Source organism: Poecilia reticulata, linkage group LG17 (assembly GCF_000633615.1).
Source record: "Poecilia reticulata strain Guanapo linkage group LG17, Guppy_female_1.0+MT, whole genome shotgun sequence".
Classification (NCBI taxonomy): Eukaryota; Metazoa; Chordata; class Actinopteri; order Cyprinodontiformes; family Poeciliidae; genus Poecilia; species Poecilia reticulata.
This window is the reverse complement of record NC_024347.1, coordinates 6,076,060-6,084,155: the sequence shown is the minus strand read 5'-3', so window position 1 is coordinate 6,084,155 and position 8,096 is coordinate 6,076,060. Positions and strand designations below refer to the sequence as shown.

General features: G+C 41.3%; 1 long non-coding RNA gene across 1 annotated transcript; it reads left to right on the top strand.

Annotated features, from left to right (window-relative positions):
* The first annotated feature begins 3,194 nt into the window (after window positions 1–3,194).
* On the top strand, window positions 3,195–4,859 carry LOC103479090 (uncharacterized). Its single transcript, XR_535895.2, has 3 exons — window positions 3,195–3,752; window positions 3,872–4,024; window positions 4,653–4,859. It is a non-coding gene; the product is annotated as an uncharacterized LOC103479090 (long non-coding RNA).
* Window positions 4,860–8,096: the final 3,237 nt, after the last annotated feature.

Genomic DNA, 8,096 nt, shown 5'->3' with positions numbered 1-8,096 from the left:
TTTATATTTAGCAAAGCAAACCATGTCATCGCCTCAGACCGGCTCATTTAGCTCTCTGGCATTACACAACTGTAGATGTGAGCAGAGGTTACCGAGAAACGACTGTCACGATGCGCTCAGCATGCTGCATCAACCTCTCAGAGACGCCCAGGGTGTAGCATAAAACCAGCATGCACTGGATGTTTTCTGCTTCGTGTTGCAGCACGGCTCTGGACGTACCCGCGGCACAAACACGCATGGAACGTTTTCCTTCTGGTTACCTGAAGGCAGAGGCTGCTTCTCGCTGAAAACAACAGTGAGAGCAGCAGGATGTCACGTATCCAGTAAAAGGAAACCTGTAAAAGGTACAAAAGTACAAAAGTATTCAGGTTGATACAATCGTGAAAGAGGAAATCATGCTAATTGTAATCACATCTGTTCCATGCTGAGAAAAAAAAACAAACAAAACAAACTATGTTCTTTCTTAGCTCTTAGGGTTATTATTTTTAGGTATTGTTTCTTATTTAAAAAAAAAAAACAATGGTTGATCTTTTCCCTTATTTTTGTTTTTTTTTCCATCCATGAGATCCATTTACTTTATCTAACTGCAGCCTTGTCCCTGACTTTGTTCTGTTGCTTGGAGACAAAGTGAAATAATGTAGCTCTGTGCGAGCAAGACCCATCTACTTCAGGCTAAATATAGACGTAAAAACAACTAATTTAAAAGAAAAAGTTCCCACATATCTCTTTTACCATAAATTATCAAATTCTTGAGCATTTTCACCCCGTCACATCTACCTCCGATATTAGGAAGGCCATTTAAAGCACCTTGCACTCAAAAACATATTACATAAGCTCAAAGATTTGCATCCACGGTCGACGATGTGTAAGGAATGTCGTATGTAAAGATGGTTCCAGCTCCTGGAACAGGAACTGCTGGAATGTTGCATGGCTGCGCTATGTTTGTCATCATATTTGGCAGGGAGATTTCTCTCTCGTGTATGACGAATGGCCGTGTGAACCTCACACTCCATTACAGATACTAGCCGGTGGAGTCTCTTTCTACAGCAGTCGCTTCAATGAAAACACAGCTGGTGGTGAAAAAACAAAGAGGACCCTCTTTCAGTTGTGCGGTTTTACACATCAGAACATTCGACTGGACTCTGAATCTGTTTACATCCGAGATAAATCAGCAAATTGTTGACTGCTGTAGGCTCTGAATGAAAAAAACAATGAAGCTGTAATGGATTACAGTCAGTGGTTTTGTTTAGTTTCTTCTCTGTGGCTGTCTGTCTTCCGGATCTGCTGTGGAGAAATCTTTGGAACGTTGCTTCATTGCTTACACAATCCACTTCCAGCCAAGACTCAGCTCTCACACAGGTGGGCTCATGTTTAAGTTTACAATGCTTTGGGATTGGTTCATGTTCTGCAAATCAGTCCCAAATTATTACCCCAACACACACACACACGCACACACACACACACACACGCACACACACCTCTTCTGAGCCTGTGGTTTATTTTAAGTAAATTATCGCTATCATTTTAGCATCAAAAAGGCCTTTAAGAGTATTTATCAACCAATGCCACGTTACGTCAGCACTTGGATTGTGTACTGTCACCTACACAATCCAAGAATACGTTATTCTAACTATTTAAACTCTTTACAGTTAGGCTAGTAAAATTATTTACAACCAGCAGCCAGTGCAGATCACCTATCTTCACCAGGCACAACTCCCACACGCAGGTTTGCAGAACCTGCAGATGTCCGAGGTTTTATTTGTATTTCAGTAAATAACCAGATATTTTTCCCATGTTATTAGTGAAACAATCTGCCACTGGAACGAGAACCTTTTCATCAAGATTAAGGAATTGTCAACTTAAAACAAGTTCCTACATTTTGCTACAAAAATAAATAAAGTCACTTGTAAGTTAGTTTTGTCTTATATCAGGTATAATAGAAACTAGACCAGAAACTTTCGTCCACTTTTCAGGAATTTGTCCCACTGTGGAAACAGCTTTATGATTCCAACCCAGGAACAAGTGCTTCAACAAGGACATTGCGGACATCTTTTTGTCTTTGTATTAAACATTATATCACGGTTGGTTTCTTACTAACCTTTCATTACCTCAACAAGGCAACATTTCTGAAAGGCAACGGAAATGTTGCCTTTCCCTGGAAATGCAAGTCTGCTCAGATGATTTAGGAAAATCAAATTTCCGCTGAGTGACTGAAAGTTAGAGATATTTTTGCGTCTATGTCCTCAGCTCTGGACTCCCGCCTCACTTCCTCTGTGGCATCCTCAGATAACTTCTCCTGGTGCTGGCCCCAAGTCATGTCTGCTGAGGAAAACAATATTTCTGTCCTGACTCACCACCGTGGGATGAGATAAAGCTCTCAGGCAATCATGAGTTAGTGTATCTAATTCTCCCGTCACATCTTCACATCTGGATTCGATGATGCTCTGCGATGCCGGTCACAAGACTCTATCATACACGTCCGCAGATGGCACCCAGACAGCTTTAGAACTTTGCTTGTTTCAAGCCTCCCGCCCCCCATTCAGTAGCTCCTCTGACTTTTACAGGCATTAGTTTACTTGATTAGATTTCTGGATTTATTTGAGTCATCTGAGCGTTCCAAGATGTACAACTAGTGAGAAATTACCATCGCTCTTCCTGGTACTTTGTCAGTGAAAGTCAGCTTGAATTGAGTTTTCCAGCTCAATGGGTGTATAGGTCGTGTGGATGAACGAAAAAAAAAAGACGTTTTGTACGAATTAGTTCCCGTCTCAGAGGAAGCGGCCTCTCTTCTGTGACACACAAATAAAGGTGTGTTCATTTGCACACAGTGGAGGCGCACAGGGATAGGGCACGACAAAAAAACACCTCCACAATAACGTGGAGGAAACACAATACCTCTCCTCACAAGCCTTTAATGCTCCTGGTTTTTGTCCTGGCTGATGGGAGGTTTTGCTTTTTCTGGGTTTTTGTGGTGCTGCGATGGGTGTTCGAGTTTCAGACCGGTCCTTTGGGACGCGATGGGAAAAAATGAAATATGGAATTTGAATTCTTCAAAATAAAAAGTTCATGATATCAGGATTTACTCATTAGCTCAGGCTCATTTTGTTATAATGTAGTTGCATAATCTGCATAATCTAATGTATTTTAAAGTGGCAGGGTTTACATGATGTATTATTCCACCATCATCATCATCATCATCATCATCAAATACAATTTTTCATGCATGTCTGAGAAATCCTTCGATCTCCTGTGGCAACCATTCAGCTGTGCAAAATAGCTGGGTGGGCTTAGCTGCACCTTCAAGGCGTAGCTCCTCCTCCAGCTTTGGAGCTTCCATCTCACAGAGCAGCCTTCACCCACAACTGTGTGTTAGGGTGACCTATGACCCCCCACAAGTGGTGGACAATGTCTCCCACCCCATGCATGAAGCTGTTGCTGAACTCCAGGATGCTGCATCCTCAGTGCACTAAGCAGCCTTATCAGATATCCTTCCTCCCAGCAGCTGTTACAGCAGTTGTCACGGCTCCCAACAAGCTCAATAAGTGTTTACATACAAGCTGGTATTTGCACTGTTCGATTTTTTTGTTTTGTTTTTGATTTGCAAGTTTTTTTTTCAAACTTTCAAATTTTCAACATTTGGAGCACAGAAATTCTCTTTTCCAGAAAATTTCAGCGATTAATCTCAAAATTCCTTAACCTAGTTTAGCTGAAACTGACTCCTTCTTTTATTTCTATACCTACAATACACCATGGTAATTTTCCACTCTCTTCCGGATGTACTCAAATTTCTGTGACATTCAGTCCAAGTACCTGCTTAGCTTTGTGTGTGTGTGGGTGTGTGTGTGTTTTTTTCTTTGCTGCCGTTTGAAAGGATTAAAGCAAAAACCTACCAAACAGGTTTCTGCCATTTCAATGTGCGAAACAGCCGACTGTTGGGGAAACAGGAGAAAAAGGGGAAACGGCAACGAGAAACTCGCTTTTCAGCTGGAGGACAAAACTACAATGATTTCTTCCAAACAAGAAGGTGTGTATTCAGGTGCACTCAGGAGGGAATAGCTCCTTATTTATTGAGCAGCACATACTGAGGGGTTTTAGCAGCAAAGCATGACAAAAAACAAGCCAATAAACAGGCAGTTCCACTAAATATTGCCTGTGCAGAATAATTTTGGTAATTTAAACAATAAGAGATGAAACCTGCCCATCTCTTTCAGCCCGCCGTTTGGTTAGCTAACCCTCCCATGATCAGACAGGTGCTGCTTCAGGTGAGTGCAGGTCCAAATTTTTCCAGCAGCCCTTAGACCTGGGTAACTTTCCGATGGTGAAACTACCTGGGATCACATCAAAAAAACTGGCTCATTTTCTCACACACACATATGCAAGCAAACACAAGCACAAAAATCACACACAAACAACACAACCTCCCCTCCCCCCCATCCCCATCCTTCCCTTAGGCCGCGCTGTGAAACAACAGGGGAATCCGGCGTAGCGACACCAACCTCCCCCTGGTACTTTTCCACTGATAACAAAGGCTGAGGAGCGTCATGTTGCAATACTTGTTCATGTTGACTTTGCTGGTTTATGACACACACATTCCATATAGGCAAGGTAGACAATAAAGGTTGCTCTAGTAGATCTGATTTGTTTTTTTACAGGGGCGGCGAGCTGGCTACTGATCAACACCTGGAGTTTTCCACTGTCCTATATCAAAGGCATCCATCTTCATTAACAGGCAGCAGATGCGCAGGGTTGTGGAAGGCTCCGGGAACGAAACGGAGCAACAGCAAGAATCCAATTTCAGTGATTAAAACCAGAAACATGTCGGAGACGAGCAGAGAGCGTTAACGGCGGGAGAAGTTCGACTAATTGTGTTTGCGGCTGCAGATTTTACAATGTTCAGGGGAGACTTTTATACCACTTAATGTACAGACAGCAAAAGGTCACATTTAACCACTTACAACTGAAGAAGTGGGTTTAGTTTTTTCCCCGTTTTGGTTTCAACAAAGCCCTCATTCATCCATTCATTTATTCTCCCTTAAGCACATTAAATAAGGTCTGACCGCAGGGACATGAGTCCCAGTCCTCAGAAGACCCCAAAGGAACAAAATGAACCCAATAATGGGATCTATATTTGGTCGGCACAAAACCGGCCTGTTGTTTTTGTTTGGACAAACTGTGCTGTGATGCATCCAAACGGACTATGAGGTTAATTTGTTGAAATTAATCTAATTAGTTGATTCAATAGTGGGGGAGTATGCAGCGGGTTTAATAGAGCGCCTATGAGAAGTGGTGGAATCAGAGATTCACATCGTGGATGCAACTGTGTAATGCTGTTGCTGCGATATGGAGCCAAAATTACCGAGGGTCTGTTTCAGGTGCCATGTTGAAGCTCTGAAGCAAAGAATAAAGGAGGTTCTGAAGATGAGACGAGATGAAACTAAAAAAGTGGGTGGAGAGTGTACTTTCTCCAAGTTACCGGTTGAATGCCGTTATAATTCGATACTAGTTTTTGGTTTATATCGTCCAGATTTTTGATATCAATATCAGATCGGGACAACCCTGTGTGCCTTTAAACTACCATCCTCCACTGCAAAGAGAGAAGCGCCGAGCCGAACGAGGCACCTGTTAATGTTAATTCAATATTTGGAGGAGTGGCCAACACAAACTGAACGACTTTGTTCACTTCCCCTGCTGCCATCGTTAAAACTACAATTCCGAAACGGCGCAGAGAATCGACGTCATCGTTCACAACTTCTACTTTTGTTCACTGATTTGTCTGGCTGAAATTCTACCAGAGGAATCCACTTCAATGGGAGAAATCCCACATGAAGCACTGAAGGGAGATGAGAATCAAGTGAAATTGTGCAGGAAGGAAACAGCCAGGCTCTGCTAAGGTTCACCGGCGAATGCTTTTGTTATTAGAAATGGAGACGTTTTGTTTCATCTGGTCAGTTTTTCTTAGTTTGTTGGTTTACTTTGTGGCTCACCCTGAAATATAAGCACAGGTCAAACAGATTAGTGAGGAGAAGAAGCAAAGTGATAGAGATAAGTCTGGTAGAGTTGTCACAGCTCTACAGAACTAGAGTTGACCCAAACCACCCTGTCCAGCACCATTACATACATTACCTACAAGGCAACACAACAGGATATAGATGTTCATTTATACTGTCGGCCTCCTTAATAATTTGGGATGGTAAGCCCTAACAGAGACTGTTGTGATTGTATTTTGTACATTACGGATATTCTGGATGTTACTGTTATTCTTTTAATGTGTTTTTGTGCTTCTACCCGCAATTGTGTTTAGGGACAATACAGCTTATCTTGTGTTAGGTTTTTTTTGAGGAACCTGTTTATTGACTTTTTGAATGCACATCGATGCATTGCTGTAGTTGCATCGATATCTTCAGAAAACTTCAGCTTTTCTAAAGTTGCATTAAACTCACAGATGAGTTGTGACATCACTCTCAGATCCGGCTTCTCACTTTTGAGACCAAGTGAGTGCGGCCTAAGTGTGTGTCATCGTGGGACTGGTTGTGTGTTCATGAAGAGGTGTTGTGTTTGCAGGTGTACAGCAGTGCTGAAAGATGATACAGTGGACCCCTGGTATTTCAGGAAGGGGGGCCTCAGGGACCACAGATGGCCTCTGAGTTGAAGAAATTTGTGAGACACACACTTATATCCAGAGCCACTCAATAAACTTAATCACTAAGTGAATGTTTGAAAGCATTTTAAGTGTGATGATTTTCCACTTACAAATAATGAAAATACAACATTTAAAATTAGAATTTTACACCAGAACATTAAAAAAACATGTAATTGTTTAACACAGAAATGTGGGCTTAATTAAAAAGTATGTTTAATACTTGCTTAAAGGTTGTTACTTGCAAAAAGGAGATAACAACCTTTCTGGTTGTTATTTTAGCTATTTTAATCTGAACTCATATATGAATTTATTAAAAATAAATGTATTAAAAATATATAGATAGACAGACAGACAGACAGACGGCAACTTCACATAGCTGCCATGTGAACAAATGCACCAAAAACAACAAATCAGAAACAGGAGGAGGGTCTTAGCGCTGTCAATCATCCTCATTTACTAGTAGCTAAATATGCTAATGTCACAGAAACAACTCATCATTACAGGAAAACCATTTATCCATTGTCATTGGTGGCCATGGACAATGGATAAATGTCCATGGCCATTTATCCATGGACATTTATCCATGTCTATTTATCTCTTGTGAATGCTAAAGCTAACTAGCTTTAGCTAAAGCTAATTAGCTTTAGCATTCACAACAGGCTGTGCTAACTGTATCATAGCAAATATTAAGGAGATTGATTGACAGCAGTAAGACCCTCCTCCTGGCTGTGATTGGTTGTTTTTAGTTAGCACTGGAATAAGGCAGAGGGGCTAATTTTTTTCACAGATTATCTGTCTCATACTAAGCTGTCATGACATAGTGACAGCTTCAACAAATATATAAAAAAATATATATTTTTGAAAAAAGTTACGTACTGCAGCTTTAAGATAAGATCTGTGGAAAAACCTACTAATAGGTGGATTTCGTGAATAATTCAGAGCTGCGTTCTGCAGGAAAATCTGTGAATACTGAACTGCGAACAGGCAGGGGGCCCACTGTATATAAAGATCCACAGAGTAGATGGGGAAAACAGCAGGGTATGGAAAATTTATGTCTTCCATCCGTCTTTGAGCCTCTAGCCGAAGTCAGATCTGGATAACCTAACACCGACTGAAAGCTTTATCAAAAAGGAAAGAATGTGTAAAAGTCTCAGCATTTGAAACGTCCCCAGATGTCTTGTGGGGTTTCGTCAGCTGATTTCTCTTTGTCCTTTGGGTAAATTACCCAGTAATAAGTTAGCAAGTGAGCTACACTCGAAGAGACAAATAGGAATGGAAGGAAGTTTGTTTTTTTCCACACATTTGTGGAAATCCTTGTTTAAACGTTGTCAGGGAATTCATAGAAAGAAATGTGGCCCAGATGTTAGAAAGACACTGCTGTTGTTCAACTGTTTTTGTCTGTGTACGTGTGTGTGTGTGTGTGTGTGTGTGTGTGTGTGTGTGTGTGTGTGTGTGT